The sequence below is a fragment of the Haliotis asinina genome, chromosome 2, assembly GCF_037392515.1.
Source record: "Haliotis asinina isolate JCU_RB_2024 chromosome 2, JCU_Hal_asi_v2, whole genome shotgun sequence".
Taxonomy (NCBI): domain Eukaryota; kingdom Metazoa; phylum Mollusca; class Gastropoda; order Lepetellida; family Haliotidae; genus Haliotis; species Haliotis asinina.
The window spans coordinates 10,757,084-10,769,220 of NC_090281.1; the positions used below are offsets into that span (position 1 = coordinate 10,757,084).

At 40.6% G+C, this 12,137-nt stretch overlaps 1 pseudogene; it reads left to right on the forward strand.

The window, feature by feature from the left end:
* The first annotated feature begins 6,678 nt into the window (after positions 1-6,678).
* On the forward strand, positions 6,679-6,861 carry LOC137274937 (U2 spliceosomal RNA; annotated as a pseudogene).
* Positions 6,862-12,137: the final 5,276 nt, after the last annotated feature.

A 12,137-nucleotide genomic window follows, 5' to 3' on the forward strand; every position in this document is an offset into this window, starting at 1 on the left:
TGTCTTTGAATATATTTTAGAGCTGTTAATATGGCGTTAGCTTCAGCTGTAAAAATAGAACTATTATCTGGTAACCTAGAAGATATTGTCCTGGATCCAATGACAGTGGCACAAGCGACTGCGCCACCGTCCTTGGACCCATCTGTAAATAAGGATTTATAATTGCTATATTTATGTTTCAATTGATTATATTCTTGTTTATACTGTAATTCATTCGTTTCTGATTTTTTAAGTGATGTTAATGTTAGGTCAACATGTGGCCTAACCAACTGCCAAAGAGGAGAAGAAAGAAGACGGGAAGGAGCTATGTTTTCCAGCTCAATGCTGGCAGCAGAAATAAGTGGTTTTATTCTTAAACCAAGAGGCGGAACAAGAGAAGATTTCTTTTTGTACAAATCCTCATAGAGAGGATTAAAAACACAATTAAATGCAGGGTTAGACTCATTAGAAGCTAATTTTGTAATGTATTGTTTGATACGACGTAAGTTGAGAGAAGGCTCATCAGCTTCGACGTATAGACTGTCGATAGGAGAGGTTCTAAAAGAACCAAGACAAAGTCTTAGGCCTTGGTGGTGAACAGGATCAAGTAGTTTTAGGTTGCTTTGACAAGCGCCACCATATACGATGGAGCCGTAATCAATTTTAGATCGAATCAGTGATCTATATAAGTGAAGAAGGGTAGATTGATCCCCTCCCCATTTTGAATTTGAAACAACCTTTAATAAATCGAGTGCCTTCAGGCATTTGGCTTTAAGGGATTTAATATGTGGCAAAAAGGTCAAATGTGAGTCGAAAATAAGTCCCAAGAACTTGGCCTCCTTGACGACTTTGATGGGGGTACCACTGAGAAATAACTCTGGTTCCTTATGGGGTTTGTATTTACGACAGAAGTGTATACAATTGGTTTTTGATTTAGAAAATTTAAAACCGTTTTCAAGGCACCATTTATCAATTTTGTTTAAACACAGCTGCAGTTGCCGTTCAATAGTATGCATATTCTTACCACGGCAAGAAATATTAAAATCATCCACAAATAAATATCCATCGATTAAATCGTTTAAAACTTTAGATAAACTGTTGATCTTGACGCTAAAAAGAGTGACTGACAAAATACTGCCTTGTGGAACACCCTGATCCTGATTATAATGATCAGACAGGGTAGAACCCACGCGGACTTGAAATTGCCTGTTATTTAAAAATTTAGCAATGAATTCAGGCAAACGACCTCGCAACCCGAAGTCATGTAAATCTCGTAAAATGCCATATTTCCAAGTTGTGTCATATGCTTTTTCAAGATCAAAAAAGATAGACACAGCGTGTTGTTTGTTAATCAGTGCGTTTTTTACAAATGATTCTAAACGCACTAAGTGATCGACAGTACTTCTGTTTTTACGGAAACCACATTGTATATCTGTGATAAGATTATTAGTTTCCAAGTACCAAACAAGTCGATTATTTATCATGCGTTCCATGGTCTTGCAAACACAGCTAGTTAGTGAAATAGGTCGATAATTGGACGGATCCGTATGATCACGTCCAGGTTTAGGTATTGGTACTACTATGGCGTCACGCCATGAAGGAGGAAAGTTACCCGATGTCCAAATATCATCAAAAATATTGAGAAGAGTTTCAAGGCAGGATTCCGGTAAGTGCTTCAGGAGTTGATAATGTATGTTATCAGCTCCAGTAGCAGTGTCATGAGCTTGATCAAGAGCAGTATGGAGTTCATGAATAGAAAACGTTTCATTATAATCTTCCCCATTATCAGAATTGAAATTAATAGTTTTCTTTTCTTCTTGTTTTTGATATTGCTGAAATTTTGGTACATAATTTGAAGAGGAAGAGTGTTTAGAAAGGGTTTCACCCAGTTTATTAGCAATATCTGATTTATCAGTAAGTAATTGATCTCCATGTTTAAGATGATGGGCAGTAGATTTAGTACCTTTACCTTTGATTTTCTGGACCATGTTCCATACCTTGGACATGGGTGTCCGAGAATTTATTTTGGATACATAATTTTGCCAAGATTGGCGTTTGTTTTGTTTGAAAGTACGCCGTGCTTTAGCATTTAAAATTTTAAATTTATTTAAATTATGGACCATAGGATGGCGACGGAAATAATGTTCTGCTTGTTTCCTTGCCTTCCTAGCTTGTTTGCACTCATCGTTGAACCATGGTTTTCTTATGTGTGGAACTACAGAGGACTTTGGTATACACTCATCAGCTATGGAATTCAGTTCATCAGAAAAAGATTTAATAGCATCAGGAACGTCACTAAAACGTTCTGGTTTTAGTTTTTCAGCACACAGTGTTTCATATAAAGCCCAGTTAGCCTTTTTAAAATTCCGTCTTGATGATGGAGGAACATCAGATGGAGTTGCAGCTTTTAATATAGTAGGAAAATGGTCACTTCCACAGAGGTCATCGTGGACTGACCATTCGAATTCATTTAATAGTTCTGAATTTGTCAATGACAAGTCGAGAGCAGAATAAGTCCCTGTACCAGGGTGTAAATATGTGTTGGAACCATCATTATAAATACATAAGTCATTGTCAGAACAAAAGTCCTCCAACAATTTACCTCTAGTGTTTGTATTTACACTACCCCAGAGTGGGTTGTGCCCATTTAAATCTCCCATTATAATACAGGGCTTCGGGAGCTGATCATATAGAGCTTGAAGATCGGTTTTGGCAAAAGCCGAAGATGGTGAAATATAGAGAGAGCATAGCGTAAACGCTACATGTAAAGTAATTCTCACTGCAACAGCCTGCATATTAGTATTAAGTGAAAGAGGGCTTTGAATAACGTTTTGTTTGACTAGAATGGATGATCCGCCAGTGGCCCTATCACCCGGAGGTGAAAAACAATGATATGCATTAAAATGACGAAGGTCAAATGTATCTGTTTGTTTTAAATATGTCTCCTGGAGACAAATCGCTGAAAGTGTAAAATCTTGGACTAATAGCTGTAATTCATGTAAATTTGTCCTCAATCCTCTGCAGTTCCACTGTACAATAATATTATTGGAATAAACTATCTTTTGGGTGGATTTATTGGGGATCTACCCCGCACTCTTTTGGAGGGCGACAAGCTATGTGCCCTAGAATGGACGTTTTCAGAAACGTCCATATCTTCAAGAGACCCATATTTATTGTACAATTGAATTTTATTTTGTGACCCCTTGGGAGCTCTGCTACTGTGTTGTTTTGAACCATCAGGCCTTGGTTTCGGTTTGCTTTTCACCGTTTGATCAGATGTTGATTGAGACCTTGAATGTGACTGCGATGATGATGATTTGTGATCAGAAGACGACTTTGAGGTACTAGGGAGTGGTTCCTCAGTCTGTGATGATATAGCAGGGTACAAAAGCTGTGGAGAATCGCAGTTGACCCAAGTCAAAGTAGTTTGGCAGCCTGTGGATGATTTTGTTATTTTAGAGCGTGACTCCAATGTTGTTTTTGCCACCGCAGCATAACTTTCTTGAAGATCAGATCTTTTTACTATATTTTTGGCCTCAGAAAAAGAGATATTTTGAGTGAATTTGATTTTATTTATTTCCATTTGTTCTTTCCAAACAGGACATTGTTTAGAAAATGAGGAATGGTCGCCTGAGCAGTTGGTGCATTTTTTGAAGTCACTAGTACAATCTTCTGTTGTGTGTGTCTTCTCACCACAGTGGGCACACACAACGGACAATGTACAAGTATTTACACCATGGCCGTACTTCTGACATTTAAAACATCTCAGCGGGTTCGGAATGTACACGTCAACCTTGATGTTGCAGTAACCAGCCTTCAATGATTTTGGAGCTGTCGGAGATGAAAAGGAGAACAGATACGTATTGGTTGGAACACTTTCATTGTTCTTACGGACTGAAAAGCGTTTGACGTCGAGCACACCTTGATCTTTCATTTCAGTCATGATGTCAAGTTCTGTCATGTCAGAAAACAACCGATCACGGTCTCTGATGATCCCTTTGCTCGTGTTTAACGTCTTATGAGCAGATACAGTAACAGGAATTCCAACAAACGATTCTATGCTCATCAAATTGACTGACTGCTGCCGTTTCCCACACTCAACCTGCAGTGCACCTGAACGTAACCGTTTAATGCTCTTAACTTCCCCGGCAATACCTTGAATACCTTTGGCAACTGCGAACGGGTTCAATTTTAGAGGCGTTTTATCAGCAGATTCAATAACAAGAAAGCGTGGCCAAAACTCAATTGATCTGGACGGTCGAAGGTCATTATCATCAACATCATTTTCAAGAGGACGTTTGGTTTTTTTTGTGGGGATTTCATAAGCCATATTTAGTGTTGAGATTTCATCATCCGAGCTCCCCACCCAGCACGGAGTATCACAAGGACAATGCTAAAAACAAGCGGATCTCCAGCTTGCAGCACCAAGGATACCCGGATGATATACTCCAGCAGAAAAATTAAAATATTAATAGTTCCACCAGATTGGCCCATGAGCCACCGCCTTCTGGCATAGGACTCTAGGCAAATTTCAGAACAACATATGTCAAAATCAAAAATGTTTTAGATAATATAGCCAAGTCCAAAGTTATAACAATTCTAAATGATATGTGTGCATTGAAAAATATAACAATACTCCATGCACAGGGCTTGGCATGACCAGCCGATTGGTCGAACCGGGCCCATTCGACCACCCGTCTAGGCGAAGTCAGGGCCAAAGTGGTGTATTGAGCAACAGGAGCACGATTGCAGGCCCCTATTGCCCTCAACCACCAGGATCCCCTCCTCCACCGACACAGGGCCGCAACCCACGGCAAACGGGTTGGTGGACCAAATATCCCCCCGGGTCCACTACGGGGGTGTTGGCGAGCTCTTGGCGTTACCCAGCACCCACCACGAGGAGGTGGCTCGCCACGGGTGCCACAATTAATGGAAAACATATACGTTTTTTGAATATTTATGCACCAAATGTTGCAGCTGATAGAGTGGAATTTTTTAAGTCATTGTCTAAATACTTGGTTACAAATAAATTATTGGTTGTGGGTGGGGATTTTAATTGCGTCCTATATACTAGGCTTGATAAAATTGGGGAAGATAAAGATAGTAATCAGCGGGGCAGTGATATCATTAGACATTGTCTAAATTTCGTACAGTTCTAAATTCTTGTAAGGGGCGCTCTGTATCCATTTTTGGGAAAACTGTACTGTGCAATGTTTTAGGACTATCTAAACTGTGGTATTGTGGAGCAGTCACCCCAGTTTCAAATCATTATGTTGAACTCTTCCAGAGGGAGACATTTCATTTTATTTGGCAGTCTAAAGCTGAACCTATTCGATGCTCCGTTTTGTATAAATCCATTTTTGAAGGGGGTCTTGGTGTTATACACATCAAGTCAAAATTACAATCATTTCAAATGAAACACATAAAAAACCTGTTGATAGGAAGTTCAGCAAAATGGACATATTTTGCAAAATATTGGGTTGGTTTATCCTTACGTCAGTTTTCGTCTTCTCTGCAGTCTTTACTTATTCCTCACTCTGAGACAATGTCTTTATTTTATCAACAATGTATTCAGTCTGTAAAGTTATTTGAATCTATTGTTTCTGATCCTGTTGAGGACATGTTCAGGTTTAATACTAAGCAATTTTATGAGTGCTTCCTTCAAAAAGTTACGGAAAATACCATTGAAAGGTTATATCCACAAATTATTTTTCGACTCGTTTGGCAAAATTTACATCATTCATTTGTGGATATCATTCCAAAATCTGTAAATTTCCGTCTCATCTATAACTCTCTTCCTTTAGGGTATATCTTACATACCCGTGGTATGTCTGTCTCTCCGGACTGTGTCTTACGTCGATCTGGAGTTGAGACTTCAGATCATCTTTTTATATCCTGTCCTTGCAGTGTTGTCTTGTGGGATATCGTTTTCCCATGGTTAAATGTTTTATCATCTGATTTAATTAAAAGATGTCATGAAGTCATTAAATTTGGTATTTTACCATATATTCCAAATCGTCAGAAGTTTGCTGTTTGTGTATATTTGGTAGCATTGGCAAAATATTCTATTTGGGTTATCAGGAATTTAAATAAGTTCGAGCACAAACAGCTTGGTGGGAACGATACTATATTGCGTTTTTTGTCACTCCTTAAAACACGTATTCGGGTTGACTTCTTTAGACTATCAATGTCTTCTTTTGCCAAGTATTGGCTTTCCTCTCCATTCTTCTGTAAAATTAAACCTATTTAATAATCAGCTTCATTTAATGTTTTAATTGCCTTATTATCCAATAATTCCATTGTATCTATTTATTGATGAATAATGCCTGTATATACATTGATGTAATGTTATTGTTGTAAATAATAATTGTAATTACAACGAACAATTGTATTTATTCAGAATGTATATTTTGTTATTTCATTCCCTATTCTTTACAGTTAGTTTATATTATAAAAGGTGAAAGTTTGTATCATTCAAATTAATTATTAATGTAAGTAAAGGCTTAATAGCAACAAGAAAATTATTGTACATACTAGGACTTGTGTTAATGGCGTTTTCTTTTTATTGTACAATTTAGATATTTTCTTCTTTAGCATGTGTTTTGTTAGGGTCGCCATCCCTTATCACTGTGATAAGCCTTATTTATTAGAAGGAATGGTGACCAAATGCACTGTCTGCAAATGTTAACGATTTTTGTAATAAATGTTTTATTAAAAAGAAAAAAAAGTATCTGTTCTTAGCTTAATATCTGATACGTCTCCTATTGGAGACATCGATATTAAACTGATTTTTGCAACGGGATGAAGTGCCACGGAGCTTGCTCCGCCCTCATCACGGGTTGACCCGGTATTGCAGTTTGCACCCGGTTTCACTGGAGGCACCATGCAACCACTTCCAAACTGTAGAAATGGACCCATCCACTCAACCACATTGTACTCCGTCCAAACCAAGCCCCGGGAAGTTCCTCAAAGTGATTTATTTTCCACCTGCAGTTGTTTTCTGTCCCCGTATCCAAGGACGTCGGCCATGATGTCGCACGCCGGAAATTACGTCGTAGACAATCACACCCTCACAACCACATTCTGCCCCGTCGATAACACATGTCCTAAGCGCCAGCTAACCCTAGAAAGTGTTTTCAAGTGGTAAGGAAGTACCAGAAGCCTCGGCGCGTTTCTCCCGGGTCAGTTTACATTGAAATTTCAAAGTTTGTTTACCTTTCATTCCATTTCTTAATTAAAACAACATTTCTAACTAAAATTCACCTACCCTAACATTGTTTTGATACGTGAAATGTATTTAAGTTTAGTGGATCTAGTCCACGCCGTCAGTTGCTGTGTTTGTTTTTTTCACGCTTGTCTGGGCGCGACTTTCTCAAAGTCGGGACTGCAGAAACTCTTCCAATTGCTGTCCCCACGCCTCGTTCATTAAGCGCCGATCCACCGGCTGATGGCCCTAGCTGCAGGACGTTTTTCCTACGTCGGCCCGACGTTTTAGCGCCTGCACTGTTTCTTCAAAGAAATAAATAAGGTTATTTACACATATTTGTTGAACTGACACAAATTGTCGTATTTCACCATAAAGAAAGTCAGTTTGGCTGTGGCCCTCGTCCGTGGTCCGAAATTGCGTGTTTTCGTGCGTGTGAATTTGGAGGTGAATATTTTGAAAGAGGTAATGTAAATATCCAGCCCCTTAATGAGATGCTGTGGGTGTAGAGGTATTTTGCCGGCGCAAGCCGACAACAGGCATCGCTTCTCGGCCTTTTGGCACAGATCAAAGTTTTGCATTTGTGCTGGACCGGTCCTTCTATGGTGTTTGGTGAGATTATTGCTGTTTCTGTGTTTGCCTGGTGACTTGCATTTTACTGACTCTTCTTTCTTACCTAGGTCTACGAGTGGGTGGGGTACAACGTAGCTAAGGCCTTGAGTGGTCGCCCCTCATTTCTCGGACTTCATCATGGCGGAAGCTTCTGCGCTATGTGTTCCTGCTGTTCCGAAGGAGTTCTTTGATGAAGATGCAATGAGGAGAACAGTAAAGATGCATTCTCGACAAAGAGAGCTTTACAGAGAACAGGTATTTCAGATTCTCATTTGTTCTGCAATAAACATTTTGCCAGCTGATATTGCTTCTATGTGGAAAGGCAAAAACGGGAATGAATATTTTGTTACCTTTGTGCATGATACACCGGCTCATCTGCTTGCCAATACAGGAACGGTTACGGTACAAGGTGAGAAGCATACCTTTTCACTGTACAATCATCTGATTGTTGAATTGAAAATTCAGTGGCTTCACGATATTATATCGGATGATTTTTTGGTGAAATTCTTTACACAGTATGGTAGAGTCATTGATGTTCGTCGACAGACTGAATTTTTGGATTCCAGTAAGATTGGTACTTGGGTCAGATATGTTACACTCAGGTTATCGTCCCATGACACGGAACTGCCATACATAGTTAAGATGGGCAAGAAGATGGCAATGCGTATTTCGACAGCCGGTCGCCTTCCTATTTGTTTCAAATGTAACAAACATGGCCAGGTCAGAGGGGACTGTCCTCACAGCTGTATGGTGAATTTGACTAATGGTGCACGACCGTCCTATGCGGATACGGCAAGGGCTAGTCATCAGAGAGTGGATGATTCTGATATTTCTTATGTTGAAGGAGAGGAGGTAAGAGGTGAATCAGCTGTAGATGCTGAAGGTGAAGGTGACATGTGTGAAGGGAATAGAGGTGATAGAGAGTTGGAGGTTGATGTTTCTTCCCTTCCTGTTCAGTGGAGTGACCAGGTGCAGGAACAGTTTTCTCAGGAGGAAGATAAGTTCCTGAGTGAAGTAGACTTCCCTTTACCAACGGAACCATGTTTATGTTCTGGTAATGCTCAAAGATTTTGAAGGAATAGACTTTGGTAAGTCATATTGGAAATGTAATAATTCTGTTTTGGATTTGGAGTTTAAGCGGCGATTCATAGATTTTTGCCAAGATGTAGTTCCTCCTTTAGAGGATATTACTTTGGAATGGTGGGATGATTTTAAAATTTTAGTGAAACATTTTGTTAATAACATTTTAAAAGAGCGTCGAAAAAATAAACAATCCCACCAAAAAATTTTGGAACATCAGTATCATTGTCTATGCCGTGCAGAATCTGCAAATCCTGGTCATTATGGTGACCAAATAAAGGAGACCAAAAAACAGTTAAATGATTTCGAAAACATGGAATTTAAAGGTCATTTGATTAGATCTAAAGCAAAAGACCTGGAAAATGGTGCGAAACCTTCTAGTTATTTCTTACGTAAGGAAGCTAAGAGAGGTCAAAAGAAATCAATATCTTCTATTTTAGACTCTTCTGGCCAGGTAGTTAAAACTTCTCAGGACATCATGGGTGTTTTTGTAGATTATTATGCGGACTTGTTTTCGGCTGACCCCATTGATGAGGAAATATGTAAAGACTTCCTTACTGATTTACCAAAATTGAGTTCGGAACGTTCGGCCTTACTAGATGGGGAAATAACAAAAGATGAAATTCTTAATACTCTTAAAGCTATGGAAAATAGTCTCCAGGTTCGGACGGGCTTACCAAGGAGTTTTATTTGTTCCTCTTTGATGTCTTGGGAGATGTGCTTTTGCGTCTCGTCCATTTGTGTTTCTCTGAAGGGCGTTTACCAAGCTCTTCAAAAACTTCCTATATCACTCTAATATGCAAGGATGTTAATAACTCTACCAATGTAAGTAATTGTCGCCCAATACCGTTGTCCAAAACGTTATGCACACGTTTAGGTAATGTTATTGGTGATGTGGTTCATCAGGATCAAACATGTGCCATCCCGGGTCGATCTATATGAGACAATTGCCACTTGCCATTTGCAACGTAATGTGTTGGATTATGTGGAGCAAACAAATCTCCCTTGTGCCTTAGTTAGCCTGGATCAAGAGAAGGCATTTGATAGGGTCTCTCATGATTTTCTGTTTAGGACATTGGACGCTTTTGGCTTTGGTCCAGATTTCAAAAAGTGGGTCAAAATTTTATATACTGACATATCCAGTGCAGTCATAAATAACCAACACATATCTAGGCATTTTCCGGTCACGAGGTCTGTTAGGCAAGGTTGTGGTTTATCACCCTCCTTGTATGTGCTTACACTGGAGCCTCTTCTTCACAAAATTCGTCAGAATCAGTCAATTATAGGTGTGCAATTTCCTGGTACTGATGATTCAGCAAAGATATCTGCCTATGCTGATGATGGGCTAGGGTTTGGTACAACAGACGCTTCAGTTAAGAATCTTTTGAGTATTATCCACGCCGTCAGTTGCTGTGTTTTGTTTTTTTATCACGCTTGTCTGGGCGCGACTTTCTCAAAGTCGGGAGTGCAGAAAGTCTTCCAATTGCTGTCCCCACGCCTCGTTCATTAAGCGCCGATCCACCGGCTCATGGCCCTAGCTGTAGGACGTTTTTCCTACGTCGCCCCGACGTTTTAGCGCCTGCGCTGTTTATTCAAAGAAATAAATAAGGTTATTTACACATTTTGTTGCCTTGACACAAATTGTCGTATTTCACCACAAAGAAGGTCAGTTTGGCCGTAGCCCTCGTCTGTGGTCCGAAATTGCGTGTTTTCGTGCGTGTAATTTTGGAGGTGAATATTTTGAAAGAGGTAATGTAAATATCCAGCCCCTTAATGAGATGCTGTGGGTGTAGAGGTATTTTGCCGGACCGGCATCGCTTCTTGGCTAAGATCAACATGACATTGATTGCGGGAAGTATACAATTATTCTCTCATTGAGAGTGTGTGCTTTGTTGTTTGATATCTTTGCATTGTTTGTATTGTGTAAATTATTTGTTTGTGGGTCGACGGGTGGGTATGAATTGCTTGTCAATTGTGTGACCTTCGGGTCTCCCCCTATATCCTGTTCAACTTTACTGCTAGGTAAGGGTCTGGGTGACGTTCGGGTCTCCCTCCCCTTCTTGACCCCCTTTTCTTAATTGTTTATTTTTGCACTATGGCTTTCAGAGGAGTCATGATTGCCCCTCCTGTGGCCAGTGGACATTATGACGTGGCTGCCTCCAGGAGAACTGTGCGAATTGAAGCAGAGGGAGCTCGCCTTGACAGGGAAGGTTTGGTGCAGGTTCTGCTTTCCTGTTTCAAGGGACTTATGGTGATTGAATTCGATTCAGTGTGGAAAACAGAAAAAAATGGTGTGTGGTTTGTCACTTTTCGCAAGGATAACGGAGCTCGACTTCTCCTTACTACTGAGGTGCTTCGCCGGGGGCATATAACACTTCGTTTCACAAGCTATGAAGTGGAGATCATGGATCTCCGGATTCACTGGATCCATGGTGTCATAAAAGACAGTTTTCTGCTTTTTTTTCCCAACGTTTTGGCGAAATTGTAAGCATTTCCAGTGAGACTGTGCACATTGATGGTGTGCCCCTTAAAACAGGTGTTCGTGTAGTCCGTTTCAAGCTTAATCAAGAGGGGAAAGAACGCATTCCATACATTGTGCGTCTTGGTGTCACGGCCCCAGGTCGAATGCCCATTTGCCTCCGTTGCTACAAGCTTGGACATAGTAGGGTCGATTGCCCTGACAGTTTCAAAAACAGGAAAGCTCGTGAGGCTGCTTTGCTGGAGGAGGTCAATTTATTATCTGTGCCTGGTACCAGCACTGGGGGTGAAATAGCTCCCAGTGTCTCGGTGCACGCTGACCCTCGTGTTTCTGATGTTGGGGGGTCCTCTCAGCCTGAGTTCAGCCAGGAGGGTGATGAGGCTATTATGGCTCATGCTGACTTTGAGATGGCCCCTGTTCGGGAATCCCCTCCCAGTAAGACTTTTGCAGAAGTTGCTTCTGTGCCCTCACTGGGTGAAACCAGTGATGGGGAGGGCGGCGACTTCCTAAGGCACGTAGCAAAACTCGAAAGACCCATAGACAGTCGTCTCTGCCCCAGGGTGTGGTCAATGTTGCTGCAACGTCGATTGATCGCTCATCTTCCAGGAAGCTCAGGATCACCCACGTGGAAGGTCATGACCCCCATTAATCCTGCCTAGTGTTGGTAGCTGACATGTTAATGAATATTGCCTGTCCCCAGACTACGAGACTGCTTAATGGCTTTTAGTACCACCGCTAGGTTTTCCCTTAGTATGAGTGTATATTCTGTTGTTTATTCTATAT